General features: G+C 33.0%; 1 long non-coding RNA gene across 1 annotated transcript in view; it reads left to right on the forward strand.

The window, feature by feature from the left end:
- LOC131423712 (uncharacterized) overlaps positions 1-17,461 on the forward strand; it is a 104,154-nt gene that overhangs the window by 25,325 nt on the left and 61,368 nt on the right. Inside the window, exon 2 of the long non-coding RNA XR_009225625.1 lies at positions 7,313-7,498. This is a non-coding gene — a long non-coding RNA (uncharacterized LOC131423712). The remainder of the gene's footprint in view (positions 1-7,312; positions 7,499-17,461) is intronic.

A 17,461-nucleotide genomic window follows, 5' to 3' on the forward strand; every position in this document is an offset into this window, starting at 1 on the left:
TAATTGATATGATGCTATAATTAGAAAATTGAGTATAATTCACAAAAGAAAAATACAAAATAAGTGTGTTTGGCAAGGATTTTTGAATTCAATATCAATAAAAAATCAATTTTTATATATACTAGGACAAAATAATGAAAAATTAAATAAAAACAACATAATACAGTATCACAAAATGAAATGATTATGTATAAAACTAGCAGGAGATGGATAACACTCATACATTAATCACTGGTGGTAAGAAGCTAATGGGATTATTTCTCAAAGATGTTTTCTCCCTCTTACAGAGTTTCATTACACACACACACACACACACACACACACACAAAATAGACATTTCATGGTTCTTTGGTTTCTTTCTCTGTAAATAAGGGCAAAGTTCATTTATACCTCTTTGTTGAAACCATCATGGAGTCAACTAGTTAAGACAAAAACTCTCTTAAAGAGAACCTGGTACATAGTACTCATCCAAACTATTATTATTGATACTTTTAAAAATTGAATGAAGGGAAGATAAGAACATATAATCAATCTTTCATAGCCTATCCATTTGCTCTTTCACTATAATCTTTCTTCAACCTCCAGCCCTCTCACTGAAGAGATCAGAAAACTATAATTAGCACCTAACTGAATTGCCTTTATTTAACCTGTCAGTGTCATGCTCCAGACATGTGTGACCACCATTGCTCTGATTCTGAGTTCAGTGTTTCTAGATTCCATGTGTAAGTGAGATCATTCAGTGTTTGTTTTTCTGTGCCTTACTTTATTTTCTTAGCAGTGTCCTGCAAGTCCATCCATGTTGTTAAAAATTTCAGGATTTGTTTTTGTGTTTTTTTTTTTAAAGACTGACTAGTATGTCATTGTATTTGACACATTTATTTATTCACTCACCCATTGAGGAACAGTTAGGTCAATTCTCTATCTTGTCTACTTGTCTATTCTGAGTAATGCTGCAATGAATGGAAGAAAGCAAGTCTTTCTTCAATATACTGATTTCTTTTACCATGAAATATATCCGGAAGTGAAATTTCTGGGTCTTATAATAATATAGTCACTTATTTAAAAAAAATTCTTTGAAGAATCCCCATACTGTTTTCCATAATGGCTGTTATCAACTTATATTCCCACAAACAGTACACAAAATTTCTCATTTTTTACACATTCTCAGCAATACTTTTCAATCCTCCGTCTTGTTGATTGTAGTCTTTCTAACATTTGTGAGGTGATATCTCATTGGATTTAATTTGTATCTTCTTGGTAGTTGTTGAACTTTTTTTTTTCATATACCTGTGGGCCATTCATAAGTCTTCTTTAGAGAGATATCTATGTATTTTCTTTTAGTTATGTCTTTTCTGACTATTGAGTTGTTAGAGTTCCCTATATTTTTAATATTTTAACTCATTGTCAGATATATTGTGTGCAAGTATTTTCTCCAATTCTCTAGGATGGACTTGACTCTATTGATTGCTTCCTTTGATAGTCAGAGACTTCTAAGTTTGATGTAATCCCATTTACTTACTTTTATTGTCTCCTGTGTTCTTAGGGTCATATGAGAAGAAAATCATTATCAGGACCAGTGTCATGGAAATTTCCATTGTGCTTTTTTCTAGTAGTTTTATGATTTTAGGTGTTCCATTTCAGATTTTAGTCTATTTTTATTTGGTTATTATGTCTGTTGTGAGATAAGGATTTAATTTATTCCCTCTACATATGGTTATCTAGCTTCCCCAACATTTTTTATTTAAAAAGAAAACAAACTGTCTTTTCCCCTATATGTGCTCTTGGTTTCATGATTGAAAAAATAATTCTGTATCTTGGCTATTCTTATCTGGATCTTGGATGTTTTGAACAATGCTTTCTTGAAAAGAAAAATACTAATATGTGTGTATATAAATATATTTCACGCACACACACACATTTCTTTTTCTTTTTAATCTTTGTTTTATTTATTTATTTTTCATATGATGCTGAGGATTGAACTCAGTGCCTCACCCATGCTAGGCAAGGACTTAGCTACTGAGTTACAACCCCAGCCCCACACATACATATTTCTATTCTTTATGTGTCTATTTTTATGCCAGTGCTGTCTTGATCACTGTAACTTTGTAATTATATTTCAGAATCAGGTAGTGTGATGCCTCCAGTATTTACTCTTTCAATAATATTTCTTTGGCTTTTTTGGTGTCTTTTGTTCTTTCATACGAATTTTAGAATGACTTTTCTATTTCTATGAAAAAATGTCATTGGCATTCTCAGAAGGATTATATTGACTCTATAGATCACCTTGGGTCATATAGATAATTTGACAATAGTAATTCTTTTAATCCATGACATTTCTTTTTTTTTCTTTAATTTTTTAATCAATGTTTTAGAGTTTTTAATGAACGGAACTTTCACCTGTTTGCTTAAATTTATTCCCAGGTTGCCTTATTTTTAACTATCATAAATGGAATTGTTTTCTTGATTCATTTTTAATACAGATCACTAATAATACATAGCAAGATTATTGCGTGTTTATTTTATATCCTGTGACTTTTCTGAATTTGTGGATTAGTTTTAACTTTTTTTCAAAAGTCTAAGATTTTCTACATATAAGAGCATGTCATCTTCAATCAGAAAAAAAAGTAACTTTCTCTTTTCTTATTGGGATATCTTTTATTTGTTTTTCCTGCCCAATTGTTCTCTCTAGAACTTCCAATATCAGCTTAAAGAGAAGATGCAAAAATGGACATCCTTGTTTTGCTCATGATCTTAGAGAAAAGATTTTCAACTTTTCACCATTTAGCATTCTGGGGAGCCACTTTGAGTTACCACACCTTCCAGTCCTGATGTACCTTGGGGATCTGAAAGATCACTGAGTCTGGCATAGTAGTGCCATGACTGGTGACTCTGTCTTTTCCCCCTCACTTGGATAGCAAGGCCGGTCTTCTGAGTAGGCATACCCCTGGGGTTGAACTACACTCATCTATTCTTTTGTAATCCTACTCCTTTTCCCTGTTTGGGATAGAATGTTCCATGGAAGCTCCCTTTGTGTGTCCCCTTTTCTTGCTCTGCCTTTGGATGTGGCCTTCCTAGATGTCAGTCAATCTGCTGTCAGCAGAAAACATGAAGTTAGACTCAACCCCCCAAAACCTGACCCCTTGCCTCATTTGAATAGCTTATCCTCAATAAAAGGGTTCAGCACGTGTACTCTGTCTCTCTTTCTTTTCATGGACCCCTAAGCTCAGAGGAGCCATCACAGGACCCAAAGAAAAAGGTATCCCTGTCTCTTTCGTGATTATTTCGTGCAGCCCAGTTAACCTGGAGTGACCCTGAGTGTTTTAGTTGTGAGTAACACGACAAAGTATAATGCTGTTGTGAGCTTGTGTTACTTGGCCTTTTTGGGTTGAGTTAGATTTCTTCTACATTTAGCTTTTTGAGTGCTCCTTGGGAGAAGATGTCAAGTTTTGTCAGATTTTTTTCTGAATCTATGGAGATGGGTATGCAGATTTTGTCCTTCATTCTGTTAATGTGGTGTATCACTTCTATTGATTTGGGTATATTGAACCATTTTATTCTAAGAATAAAATCTCAGTTGATCATGATGAATGATCCTTTTAATATGCTATGAATTTTTGTTGGTTAGTATTTTGTTGAGACTTTTTGCATCTATGTTGATCACAAATATTGCTCTAAATTTAATTGTGTTCTGGTATAACTTCCATCATGATGAGTAATGTTAGACTTGTGAAATTCTTTTGGAAATGTTTCCTTCTATTTGATGTTTTGAAAGTTTGAGGTTGGTTACTAGTTCTTCACATGCTTGGTAGAATTCAAACATGAAGTCTAATTAGGTCCTATGCTTTACCTTGTTGGGATATTTGATTACTAATTCAATCTCCTTATTAATGATTAGTTCAGAGATTTTTTTTTTTTTTAATATAGCCCTGTCCCATTAGGTTCCAAGTTTCTAGAAAATTACTCATTTCTTTTAGATAATCCAATTTGTATATAACTGTTCATATCAGACTGTTATGATCCTTTATTTATTTATTGTGTGTGTGTGTGTGTGTGTATGCATGTGCGTCTGCGTAGGGTTGGGATGCCACTGGGGATTGAACTCAAGTTGCATTACCCGTGAGCTACCTCGACAGCCCTTTTTTATTTTTTATTTTGAGGTAGGGAATCATTAAAGTCCTTGAGTCCTCAGTAAGTGACTGAGGCTGACATGGAACTTGCAGTCCTCCAGCCTCAGATTCCCAGTTGGTAGAATTACAGACATGTGTCACCATGATACCTTATATTTCTGTAGTATATAATGGACCACAGAAGTTGTAACGTCTACTCTTTTCAATTCTGATCTTATTTATTTGAGACTTCGTTATTTTTTTTTCTCAGTCTAGTGAAAGGTTTGTCAATTTTCTTTATCTGTAACTCAACCCTTAATTTTGGTGATCATTTAAATTACTTTTTTTTTTACTTTCCTGCCACTAATCTCAGGTTCTTTCTCTTATTTTAATATTGTAGTATTTATTTGAGATCTTTCTTCTTTTTTAATGTACAATTTTACTGCTGTAAACCTCCCTCTCAGAACTTGTTTTTCTACGTTCTGTCAATTTGGCGTGGTCTGCTTCCATTTTTCTCAAGATATCTTAAAAATTTCCTTTTTAGTTTTTTTTTACTCATTGATTTTTTTTAAGAAAATGTCATTTAAATTCTGCATATTTAAACTTTTTTCAGACCTTCTCATGTTATTTGATTTCTACTTTCATATCATTGTGTTTGGAAGATATGCTTAATATTATTAATCTTCTTAAATTTTTTAAGATTAATTTTGTGGCCTAACAATTTGTTTATTTTGGACAATGTCTTGGGGACTTGAGAAGAATATGTCTTTTGCTACTGTGAGATGCAATATTCTGAATGCACCTGTTAGGCCCATTTGATCTAAAGTTTAGTTAAAGTGCAATGTTTCTTTATTAATTCTCTCTCTGGATGATATGTCAGTTGTTAAAAGTTGTTAAAAATGAAATTCTATGTTATTATTTTATTGTATTCATTTTACTCTCTAAGATGGCATTTATTTAAAAGGTAAATAACATGGTGATACTAAAAATAATAACTATGCATTCAATTCAGATATTGCTATTTTATTGTAAAATTAAGACTATGGAGGAAAACATAATAGAGAACTTTCATTTTGACTTCATTCTTGGCATTTGCGTGTACTCATATTTCAATGCATAGAAACGACTTTATTTGGCAATGAAATTTTCAGATTTCATTTGACTAATTAGGGTGAGTGAAACAATTTTACTAAAACACAATTATGAATGATGTTTGGTTCCAATTCTGTTTCAGCCTTGACCCTGTATAAGAAAATAATGAAACTAACAAATGAGAAATTGTCAAAAACTCTATTAATGTGCAAGAAATGTAACTCAGTAGCTGAGTGTTTGCCTAGCATACCTGTGGTTGAGTGTTTGATTCTCAGCAGAATGTGCATAAACATACTCTCTCTCTCTCTCTCTCTCCCAATTAATACTAGCTTGAAAATGTTGAATTATCATGAGTCCAGCTATAAAAATGTTACTATAAGGGACATGGAACTATTCTAAAATCAAAATCTTGGTATCTACAAAACATGAAAGGAACAACATCATTTACAAAACATTAATAATATATTTAGTGACTGGGGAATTTAAAAAAGAAATTAAGTAATAAAAATGAATTATATTTATACATATTTTCCCAAACTCTCAAAAATATATATAATTTTTAATTGTAATTGGTTACCTTAAAAGAAAACACACAACATGGATCTTCAGAATTGTATGTGGTTGAGTGGCAATATTTTAAGTCCTGGAAGATGGTCTATCTGTCTACACAATTCAAGTGGGATTGGCTTGGAAAGAGTACATGCTGGATTTTTCTGATTTTTTAAATACAAAGTTGCTTTTTATTGGACTTCTAATTTAGGAATGTTCTTACATTTCACTATTTTATATCAAAGTAAAATAAGGTAAGTTTCTTTCAACCCATAGACAAAGCACTTTAAATGAGCACTACTCCTGTTCTCAGATATATGGCTAAGAGTTGTTAATGAATCCCTTTTCTTTTGAATACAGCCTACTTTTGCTTGTGCCAATCTAGTAACATTGTTGTATTGACCACTCTTATAAGAGAATTAAATATCAGTTCCTCTCTAGATGACTCTATGAGAATTTCAATATGTAGTAGTGAATTTCTCACCTGTGAAGTTTTGCTTGTGTTTAAAGTGATCATCATAAAAGATTTTATATTGGGGAATGAATTTTCACTCATTTGAAACAGGAACGATGTTCACAGCTGTTTCTATAAAAATATCAAACAGCTTACAGGGGAATAAAAAGGTTTGGAGGTAAATAACATGCAAGCACTAATTTTAATTATCCATCAAGGGGCTAGAGTAAGGGTTGTGACCTGTGACAAATTATTCACAAACAATAATTGAAGATTGGAGATGTGCTAACTGTAGTGAGACACTGCTGGATATTGGGGTTAATTTGCGAAATGTTTGTGTGGGATTCAAAGCATCCATGAGTTGTAAGCTAGGAATAAATATGCAGATTTTATACATGTCCACAGTCACATCTGGGATTTATTAATTTCACAAAAATGTACATATCGTTATTTTTCCTAATCTCTATTCAGTTGCTCTCTGTGCCAACCTTCTATAATGTCATATTTTTTTATCAACCCTTCAAAACACATTAAAGCATATTGGTGCTTATACATTTTTGGACTTAGAAATTAAACTCGACTGAAAAACATTCTACTTAGACAATTTCATTGTATCTTTTGAGATTTTATGAAACCATTTTTTTTAAAACAATCTTTTCTATGATTGGAAATGTCACTTAAATGGCTCAAAAATTATAAGTAATTTCATTTAAGTCCATTTCCACTCCACCTCTCCAAAAGAAATAAAACTAAAACCATTTTTAAAAGGTTCTGTGGTAATATGAGGTATATATTTTTATGTTTTATCCCCAAGTACATAAGAAAGAAGTTTCCATACACAAGCTGATATACCTTGGTAATTTTGGTACACTTGTCCTTCACTTGCAGAGAATATCCAGTAAATAAACATAACACTGAAATTGAAATTGACTCTTAGAAGTTAAGAGAGGCTTTTGTGTACTGATCTGGGAATGACTCCAGCTTCAGTATTCTCTGACAATGATGGCATATTTTGGCAGATAATATGTGGTTATGGCCCAATTCTATTGTTTAATACAATATATTTTGAAATTTAAGGAACTTCTCTCTTTTTCTACCTTTTGATTTTCAGATAAACTTGGAAACTGACATTTTAATGGATGCCTCAAACCAGTGAGTTCAGAAAGATCTCATGGAAAAATTTTTATATGAATGTAATTGATGTTGTGTGAACTCCATGGAAACCAACTCCATTTGTTCTAAAGTGGCCTAAAGTATGTATTATAGTCCACTTTATTCTAGCACTGTGCTTCTGCATGTAAGTAACAGTACAACTTTATTTTCTAGAAAAATTTTGTATGTTCTCCAAATATCTAGTACAAAATCTATCTTTCTTCTAACTTCTCCATATACAAAGTAAAGATTAGAAAATTATAGTTAATAGGAATAATCTTAAAAGACAAGAGGATATTGACTCTTTTAAGAGGCTCCTAATAATGTAAGTGAACAGCACAAAACCAATACCACTAATCGCAGACATCTTCCTGATCTTATGAAATTTGAATTCATATTAGAAAACTCAGGTTTTTATAGCAAATATTTGGAATATTTGGATATTGGTCTGTTCCTGGAAATATAGTGACTTTTGTTGAGCATTTTGTAGCAACAGTTGTTTATTCAAATTGCTAATGATGAAACTGAAAAGCTCAGAAAGATAATGATCATAGCAATTCTATCAGTTTTTATTGATGCGAAGGCAAATTATCGCAGCTTAGTGTTATAAAAGCAATCATTTAGTGTACAAGTATGATACAGATCTCATTGGGAAATTAGATCTGATATCAGGAAGCCATCGCTTCTGCATCCTTTCCAGATCCTTTTCCTTTGGAAGGAGAATCTATTTCCTTATCCATTCAGATTATAGGCATGATTCAATTCTCACTGTTGTCATTATTAAAATCTCTATTTTCTTTTTTTTCTTTTATTTATTTAGGTGATGATGATGATGATGATTGTATTTTATTGGTGTTTTCAGTTATACATAACATTAGGATTCATCTTGGCAAAATTATAAAAGCACGGAATATAATCTGTTCTAAGATTTCACCTCACTCCAGTCATAAAGGCAGCTATGAAGAATACAAACAATAATAAGTGTTGGCGAGGATGTGGGGAAAAAGGCACACTCAAACATTGCTGGTGGGACTTCAAATTGGTGCAACCAATATGGAAAGCAGTATGGAGAACCCTTGACTTTTGGTCCCTCTTTTATTTTCAAAGCAAGCGACTGGGGGTTCAGCTTCTCTCTTGTTTCGTTCTCTCCTCCTTCTCTGTTTCATCTCTCGGACATATTCTTCCATCTCTCTTTGGTTTTGAAGTGCTCACATGCTTAGACTAAGCCTGTGAGGATATACCCGGAAAATCTCCATCTCAAGGATTGTCATCTAAATCCTAACACAAAGTCCCCTTTACTAAGTAGTTTACATGTTCCCTAAGTCTCAGGAATATAGGGGACCATAATTGCATAATAAGAAGTAAATACTAACATCTCTCTTACTATATACCAACCACTTTTGATATATTTTGCATATGGGATATAATTTAATCCTCATACAGCAGTGAGGAAGATATTGTTATTATCTACATTTCACAGATGATGAAAATGATAATGTATCTTCTCCAACATCCCTCATTTGGAAAGTTAAATAACCTTTACAGAGACATACACCTTTAAGTCTGGAATCGAAATGTACCTGTGAGAGCCCACAGATAGATAGTCATATATTTCCATTTTTTTCCTGTTCTTCCTTATAGGGACTAATGGCATAGATTGCTCTTCATAGAAACAGATAGAAAGGGTCAAATTCCTTTTATAATAATTCATTCCATGAAGCTGCCTGAAATCAACATGGGACTTCAGAGCTCACATTTTGAAAACATGTTCTAGTCCCATGAAAAATGTGAGGTTTTCCCATTTTATTTTTCAAGGAGATTTACCATATGTTTTCCCTAATAAATCCACCACAATATGTATTTTATAAACCCATTCAAAATTGGGATCTTCAATTATGCAGAAGCTTAATTGAAGGTACACAAATAGGCCTTCAACAGGTAGGTGTCATCTGGAAGATGCAGGAGCTTCCTAGTGAGTGAAGGGGTTGCTGATTTTCATGAGGCTGTGACCACAGGAAAAAGAACAGAAGAACAACTCAGCAATCGCTAGGGCTTTTGCAGTCAGAATGTGTCTACATTTGAGGGTTTGTGTGCATACATGTTAAAGTACAGGTGAAATAATAATGTGGACATTTGTTTTTCAGGAAAAAAAATAAGTACTGAACTTATCATGAAAACATAAAAAGTGTTTCTTCTATTTTGTTAAAAAGCCTCTTTGAGTGCTGAAATATAGTACTTACAGAATTCTCTCATGTGTTATTAGATAAATATTATAACCATGCAGACATCATTAAGTAAAAGATAGTTGAAATACAAACTAAAAAAATCCAATAGTCCCAAGGTTAATGGTGACACATTTCAGCCTTTAGCTTCTGTCACTACAGGGAAAAAAAAAAGAAAGGCCCTAAGGAATTCCAGCTGTTTATTAGTAAATCACAATAAAAAGTCCATTACCTAGAACAGAGAGCACCCTTATGAAAATCAATGAAGTCAATATGACTTTAAAAATAATCTTGTTTACAAATCTACCAAATCTAGTTACATTACAGTGTATGAATGCTATATTCTCATATAACTTGATTTTAGTTTTTTATGTTCACAGAATAAAGTAGTTTACAGATGAATATATTTATAACCATGAAATCTTTCATTATATACCTTATAAAATAATGGCTGTTTCTTGATCCCCTTCTTTCCTTTACTCTGGAAAGACACTGGCAGCAATAAACACCACTCTTGAACAGTTAAAAAAATTACTGGTAGAGAAAAAAGGTTGAGTCCAGGAGTAAGAGAGAATAAAAATGAATTAAAATGGTCTGAATTTTTATTGAAGAATGGTATACTGTCATTGGAAATCTGTCTCTATTTCTTTTAAACATGTTGTCCTCCATTTCTGTTTCTCAAAGGAAAATCAGTCCACATATTAGCCACTGGTATATGTTTTATTCTTTTCAAGACTTAGGCAAATATTTAAATTTTGTGTCATGTATTTCCAAAGAATATTTCATTATTTTAAAAAAAATCATTTCATCATGAATTGCTTTCAGGTCTACAAACATTAGAATTTTTGTGTGTGTGCGTAAATCATGGCCTTTTCCCTACACTTCATTTTTTAAGACTATTATAACTGTCTGTCCCTCACACCATTTTCTTAAAGCCTGTTTACATTTACCAATTACGTTTGAACTTATAAAATGTAGTCATTGTTTGCCTAAAAATAAATAGAAAATGTTTTGTAGTTCTGCATACACACACACACACACAAAATAGACTTCATTAGACTTCCTGATGGTATGTTCTACTAGTAAATTGGCTGGAATTCCTAACTAATAGCATAATATATATATATATATATATATATATATATATATATATATATATATATAGTCTTTTCTTTTTCTTTCTTAAAAAAAAAATCTCACATGGTACCAGTATGAGCATTGCTGAATTGAAAGGTCAAGTTATTAGTAAAAGCTGAATGCTGTAATGTTACTCTGTCTCTGAAGAAAACTGAAATGAAGCATGATGTTACTCTGAAGGGGGATATGGTACATCGCAGAGTGAAGGAACTGAAATTAAAAGGTCAGAATGTCTTTGGGGACAGTGAAAAAGCAATGTGCTCTGAGCGGTCATCTCCCTCTGCTCAGATGCAGCCTGTCTGTAAATGCTGATCCCTAAAGGCAAAGCTAATTCATCATCAGAGTAAAACTGGACTTCAGGTCCTGGGGCACTGGTTCTAAAAACACTAGTGTGTGATTTAAGACAAAAGAAATAGTCCCACATGCATCACAAAATTATATAATAGTAGACAATTAGCTTTATTTCTAGGCCTCAATCACATATAAAATAAGAGGTTTGGGTCATTCAGTTCTTCTCAACCAGGAAAAAGGGATATTTTTATCTTTCATTCTTAACGTCTAAAATGAAGAATATTAGTGGTTTATTTGCTCACTCCAAATTTTTTTAGGAACCCTAAAACCAGGTGAAATCTAAAATCCTATCCACTTTTAGCCTATGATGTTAGGTCTTTTTTAGCCTATGATGTTAGGTCACACAAATGTCTCCCTAAACAGTAACTTCCAGTAGTCTAGTTTTTAGCAATCAGGCAGGTGTCAGGCACTTTCTGCACATCAGAGAAGTCGGCTACAGAATTGCTGACATGCAAAGCTATATCAGGCACAGACCCTCCCTTAAGAAGTGTGGAGACTGGGAATGGAGAAAGAATACAAGCAGATTTGTGCAATACAGAATATCAGGTACATGGAAAGAGCTATGGAGTTTGAATTTGGGAACTGTAATGGAAAACCAATATTACCTGGGATATGGTGAAGTATAGAAATTAATTTTTAAATTGAATTTGAGATTTTTGGAAAGATGACATGAAGTTAACCTGATATCTAAAAGAAAGACATTCCACAAAAGTTGAAAGATTTCATAAAAAAGCTGGACCTATTCAAAATAATGATTGACAACCAAGAAGGTGGTGCCCAGATATAGAAATACAGATGCTGGTGATGCAGACAGAGGTTAAGTTTTCTGGACCAGAATTTTTCTGCAAAAGGCTTGAGCTGTATACCAGAGACAAGGGTATTTTAAGGTGGTAACAACGTGTACAAAGCATTGGATTTGTTTGAACAGAAAGCTGTTTAGGGAGTAGAACATAAAAGTTACTGTTGATTTGGAGTATGGATTTAGGGTTGCTAAAGTACAGCTTCCCAAATGCAAAATTCCAAATTCATCAAAAACATAAGCTGAATAAAAGGAAATATTTCATTTAACTGATTTTTTAACATGAAAAACATTAGTATTTGAGAAACATGTTATTTATAAACAAGAAGCACGTTATGAAGTATTTATTATTAAAAGAATATTAAGTTAAAAGAGCTGAATTTTTAGTTTTAAAAAACTGAATAATATAAAAAAGGGCAATGAATTTCACCACTTGAGTCATCTATTCTATCAGCTGAACTTATTTGGATCTGTACTAAACAAAAATAAAAAAGTTAAAATTCAACTAAACCCAATATGAGATATTTAATCAAGAGTATGTAGTGAACTGAAAAGCATATTTTCCTAAACCTTGGGTGGGTCTGTTCTCCTGTGTATATAGGAAATATATATCATTCACCTTTCCAACTTTGAGATAATGTTTTCTTACCTAGGAATTCTGTTATCATCTGCAATGTATTATACTTTATCCCTTCTTCTGCACTGATGTACCATAAAACTTAAGAATCTTAATGTGCATAAGTACCATTATATCCTGTCATATTATATATATATATATATATATATATATATATATATATATATATATATATATATATATCATTTAAAATTTTCAGACTCAATATAGCAGTTGAGAAAGGTGTCTGCCTCTAGTAGAATTTATAGGCAGCATTGAATGGTGGGCTCTAATTATTTTTAAAATTGCTGTAGGTAGCTTTGTTTTGTCTAACATAGCATCATGCTGTTGACAAAGCCAACTATTGGTTCTCTATCACATCCATTTAGTTCACTATGCAAGTTTTATGAGAGGTAAATTACAATATTGGGTTTCTAAGTCCAATGGCCTCAAGGTGTGCAGGTGGACATTAGGCATGACTGTCTTGGTGATTTTGTTCTGCACCTCAATAGTTCTTCAACGATTTTGAAAGTAACAAAGGGGACTGATGGCTTTTAAGGTGTCTTCCTGGGATGTAGACTCATGGCCAGGAAACCACATGTGTCATGCTGGTCGAACTCAGGATGATCCTGGGCCACAGATGTTCATTCAGAACTTGTCCGGTGTGACCAATTCTGCAAAGTTGGCATCTTAACAATAGGATACTGATGATATTTTACTGGAAAAACTGAAAGCTTCATACCCTTGATTCACAACCATATCCCTCAATATAAAATAGAAGGACAAGCAGCCCCCTTCATATCCCAACACCATTTTATCATCACAAATTAATATATAGCCTTATCCAAAATCTGAACAGTTTATTATATACTATGCAAAAGAAAGTCCAGGAGTCCACTACTCTAAATCCTATAATCATGTTTTGAGAAAATGTCTTTCAATATTTAACTGGTTTATACCTAAAAACCTTATAGAATGAGTAAGCATATTCCTATTTCTAGATATTTCTTTTCTAAACAATTTGATTTGTAGAGTTGACTTGGGTCACACAGCTGAAAGTTCATTTCATTCACTCATGCAGCAAATATTTATTGAATCTTTTGACGTGTTAGGAATCTGACAATCAAAATATCAAGTTTTAGTGGTCTTGCATTGAAGTGAGGGGAGATGAGAAGTAAATATGTTTATACTAGACCATTTCCTGTGAAAGCAAGAGCTTTGCAGAGAAATAAAATGAGCTTTGGGATAGGGATTGAGTCACTCTCTAAATCAGCAGTTCAAAGGAAGATCTCTCTGAGGAAGTCAACAGGATGGTTGACTCACAAAAGGAAGCCCACCATGGGAAGATAAAGGGTAAGAACACTCAAGACCATGGGAACAGACAAAGTAAATCAAAGAGAGGAGTCACATGCTTAAAAACCTAGAAGAAAGCCAGTGCGGCAGGCACAGGGGGGAAGGAGAGCAGGAGGTGAGATGTGAGCAGGTGGGGGTGGGGCATAACTGCTGCGTGGAGATCTTAGTTAATGGCAAAATGAAGTTTGAAAGCAAACAAACAAACAAAACTAGCTTTCCAAAGTGTGCTGGCGATATAGCTCAGTGGTAGAGTGCTTGCCTGGCATGCATGAGACCTCAAGTTTGATCCTCAATACCACAAAAACTGGAGTTTTCTAAGGTAGTACTATTCCAGTCATGCTCAGTGACATGTATTTGACACCATATGTGTCCATTTCTGTTATATCTACCCCCATGCTTATGCATAAAAAAGTACTATGGAGTTACTTAAGATATACAATATATTGCTTCAGAGTTTATTTACATTCTATCTAAAAAAAAAAAAAACTATGTTATCTGGTTCCACTAGTTTGGTCAAAAGGACCATATTACTCTGAGTTCTTATTACAATGACAGATGAGAGAAGCAGTACCCTTAAAAGCTTTCTTGAAGGATTCTTTTTCTATTGTTCTATGCAAAAATGTATTATTGAATGTTACCTTCTCTTCAGAGCCAAGTACCTCATCTTCATCCTACCTATCATCACCTGTATTCCCATAATCAATTTGTGTGTATTTAAATTTAATTGACCTGAAATTAAAAAGCATTATGAAAGCAACTCTCTCGTGAGTGGGTAATCTGTTGAGAAATGACTTACAAGCTTGTTCTTGAGGCGATGTGAGAGAAGAATAATTGATACTTGAGAGGCTAAGCTTAAGGAAAACTTCCTCCTAGGTCTTTCTATAAATCATTTTACACACACACACACACACACACACACAGGAAGCAGCAGCAATCACCTCCCGAAGTAGAGAAGGCAGAGAAACTGACACTTCAGGGAATAGTTGTTTAGTCACCTTTTTCATCACCATGACCAAAAGACCTGATAAAAACAATTTTTGAGGAGGAAATGTTTAGTTGGGCTCACAGTTTCAGAGGGATCAATCTATAGACAGCTGACTCCATTGCTCTGGGCAAGAGGTGAGATAAAACATCATGGCAGAAAGGTGTGGAGGAGGAAGGCAGCTCAGGACTTGGAACCAGGAAGCAGAGAGAGACAGCCATACCCTACTGCCTACAGTTACCACCCAGGAAATCTCTATCCGGGGATTAATATTTTAGGATTAGTTTAAGACTCCCATAACTGGATCATTTTACCTCTAAACTTTCTTGCAGTATCTCACACATGAAAAGATGACTAGTCATCTTTTTATGTGCCTATAGAAAGAAAAAAAATGTATCTTTATACTCTTAAAATGTTTTACTTCATATGGTTGAACAAAAATTGCTAATATTTTAATATTTATTCACCAAAAGATGTGTTTCTAAAAATACATATAAATTTTAGGAAACAAAATAATATATTAAGTATTTGAGATGATTATATTTTACTCATAAATTTCAATTATAGGCAGTAGATATTGACTTCTTCCTATGAAAGACTGAATCATTCTACTTCTTGTTAATTATGACAAAATTTTGAAGGAATGCAAATTTATATATTGATGTGTGGAAGATTTGCAGGATTGATCAAAAGGGTTTCAATAATTTAGACAAGACATTGGTGTTCATAAACATTTTTGATTCAGCATTTCTTTTCTTCCTTTTCTTTGGGTTTTCAATGTTAAATGCTTCCTACATTTTTTAAAATTTTTAATCAGGTGACTTTCCTGTGGAGGAGTTCTGGTCTCTCTGAGTTCTTCCACTGTTGGGAACCCTGTTTTATGGTGGCGATGCAGCTTGCTGGTTGTGGTAATTGTCCCACTATGTTTTCTTTCCAGAAGTGGGTAGATAATACTCTAATACTGGGCATTGAATTCTGCAGGGAAGACATCAGAAGGCTGTTTTCCTTTTCTCTCAAATTTCTTTTCTCTACATGGATGCCTAAAATATTCTTTGGATAAATTAGCTATGGTTAATCTTTGTATCACATGTTGTACATGAAATTTCTCTAGAACTAGATAGAGTTTTTCAAACTGCAAATTAGTCTTTTATAAGAGAATTTGGTTCAGATTATATTTCTGAATTTTGAAAAATAAATTTATTATGCACTCTACTTTGGGAAATCAATAGGACTTCCCTTGAATCAATTTTGCTTCTTCCATATAATTTTGGTTTTAACTAACAACTTTAATCTCTCTGTATTTTTTATGTGTAAACCCAGAGAGACTTTACTCAGTATCAGTAATTTATTTTCAGATGCCTATAACATTTTGGTCATTTTTATATTTTTTTCAATATTTTTAAGATGATGTGATTTTGTCCTAAATATATTTTCCTACCTGTTATACAACATGCTTGTAGATTTTCTTTTCAGTTCATATTCACACTGACACTTCAGCTCACACACAAAATATCTCAAATATTTACTCTTGTTATTTTTTTAACCGTTTAGGCTAGAATTCTCCTTTTGGTGCCTTATCAAAATGTAGAGTTTTCTTTTATCACATTTTACAATCTAGGCACTTTAAAATCTTGCTCATTATATCTCTCATGATTTATATAGTAAGAAAGTTCTTCTTTCCCTTATCAATGAGTTTTGAACTAGGTCCTCCTCTGCTCTCATTTTTCTTCCTTCTGCAGAGTCCCAGAAAAGCAGGCTCATGAACAGACCTTGCCTCTTGTTCACGTTACAGTTTTTGTTAAATATCCTGCATTATGCTCACTCCAAGGAGTCAGGAGAGCGCCATTCCTGTGGATAGACAATTTTGGATTTCTGATTTGATAACCAAACCTTTATCATTATAACTAAAACCCATTTCTTTTTTTGGAAAGGGCAAAACACCATCCATTTATTTCATCCATGCCTATCCCATAACTCTTCTACTACCACTTTACATTAAGAGTCAAAATATTGGGGTGTTTATTTAGTTTACCTTGTATGTATATAAAAATATATATAAAAAATTGTCAAATTATGGGTGTTTTGACATTTATTACAGGTTCTGTGAATCCTTTGTCAATAAACATCCTTTGTCAAATATTTATACAATAAACATCTTATTAAACAGTGTACAAATGTTCTCCCATGGAAACTAATTGTTAATGTAAACAAATAAATAAATTAGGTGAATGTGATATGGGAAAATCACCATGCATTAGAAATTAGGTGCCTTATTAATACTCTGATTTTAAAACCCAGGGAATATATTGTTTTTTATTTTCTTCAAGGATTCAGGAGTTGTTCTTTATTTATTTCTTTATTTCTTTCTTTCTTTATTTATTTTTATATGACAGAGAAAGCATTACAATTCTTATTACACTTATAGAGCACAATTTTTCATATCTCTGGTTGTATACATAGTATTTTCACACCACTTTGTGTCTTCATACCTGTACTTTGTATAATAATGACCATCTTGATTCATCTTTGACTTTAATCTGAACCCATTGTACTCAAACCTGGCTGCAACATTAGAATTACCTGTAGAAATTTTAAAAGGTGTCTGTTCTGAGCCTGAACCCAGATAAGATGGGAGGAGCACCTAGGGT

Source organism: Marmota monax, unplaced genomic scaffold, assembly GCF_021218885.2.
Source record: "Marmota monax isolate L192 unplaced genomic scaffold, Marmota_monax_Labrador192_F-V1.1 WCK01_AAM20220418_F8-fsc00022, whole genome shotgun sequence".
In the NCBI taxonomy this organism is placed as follows: domain Eukaryota; kingdom Metazoa; phylum Chordata; class Mammalia; order Rodentia; family Sciuridae; genus Marmota; species Marmota monax.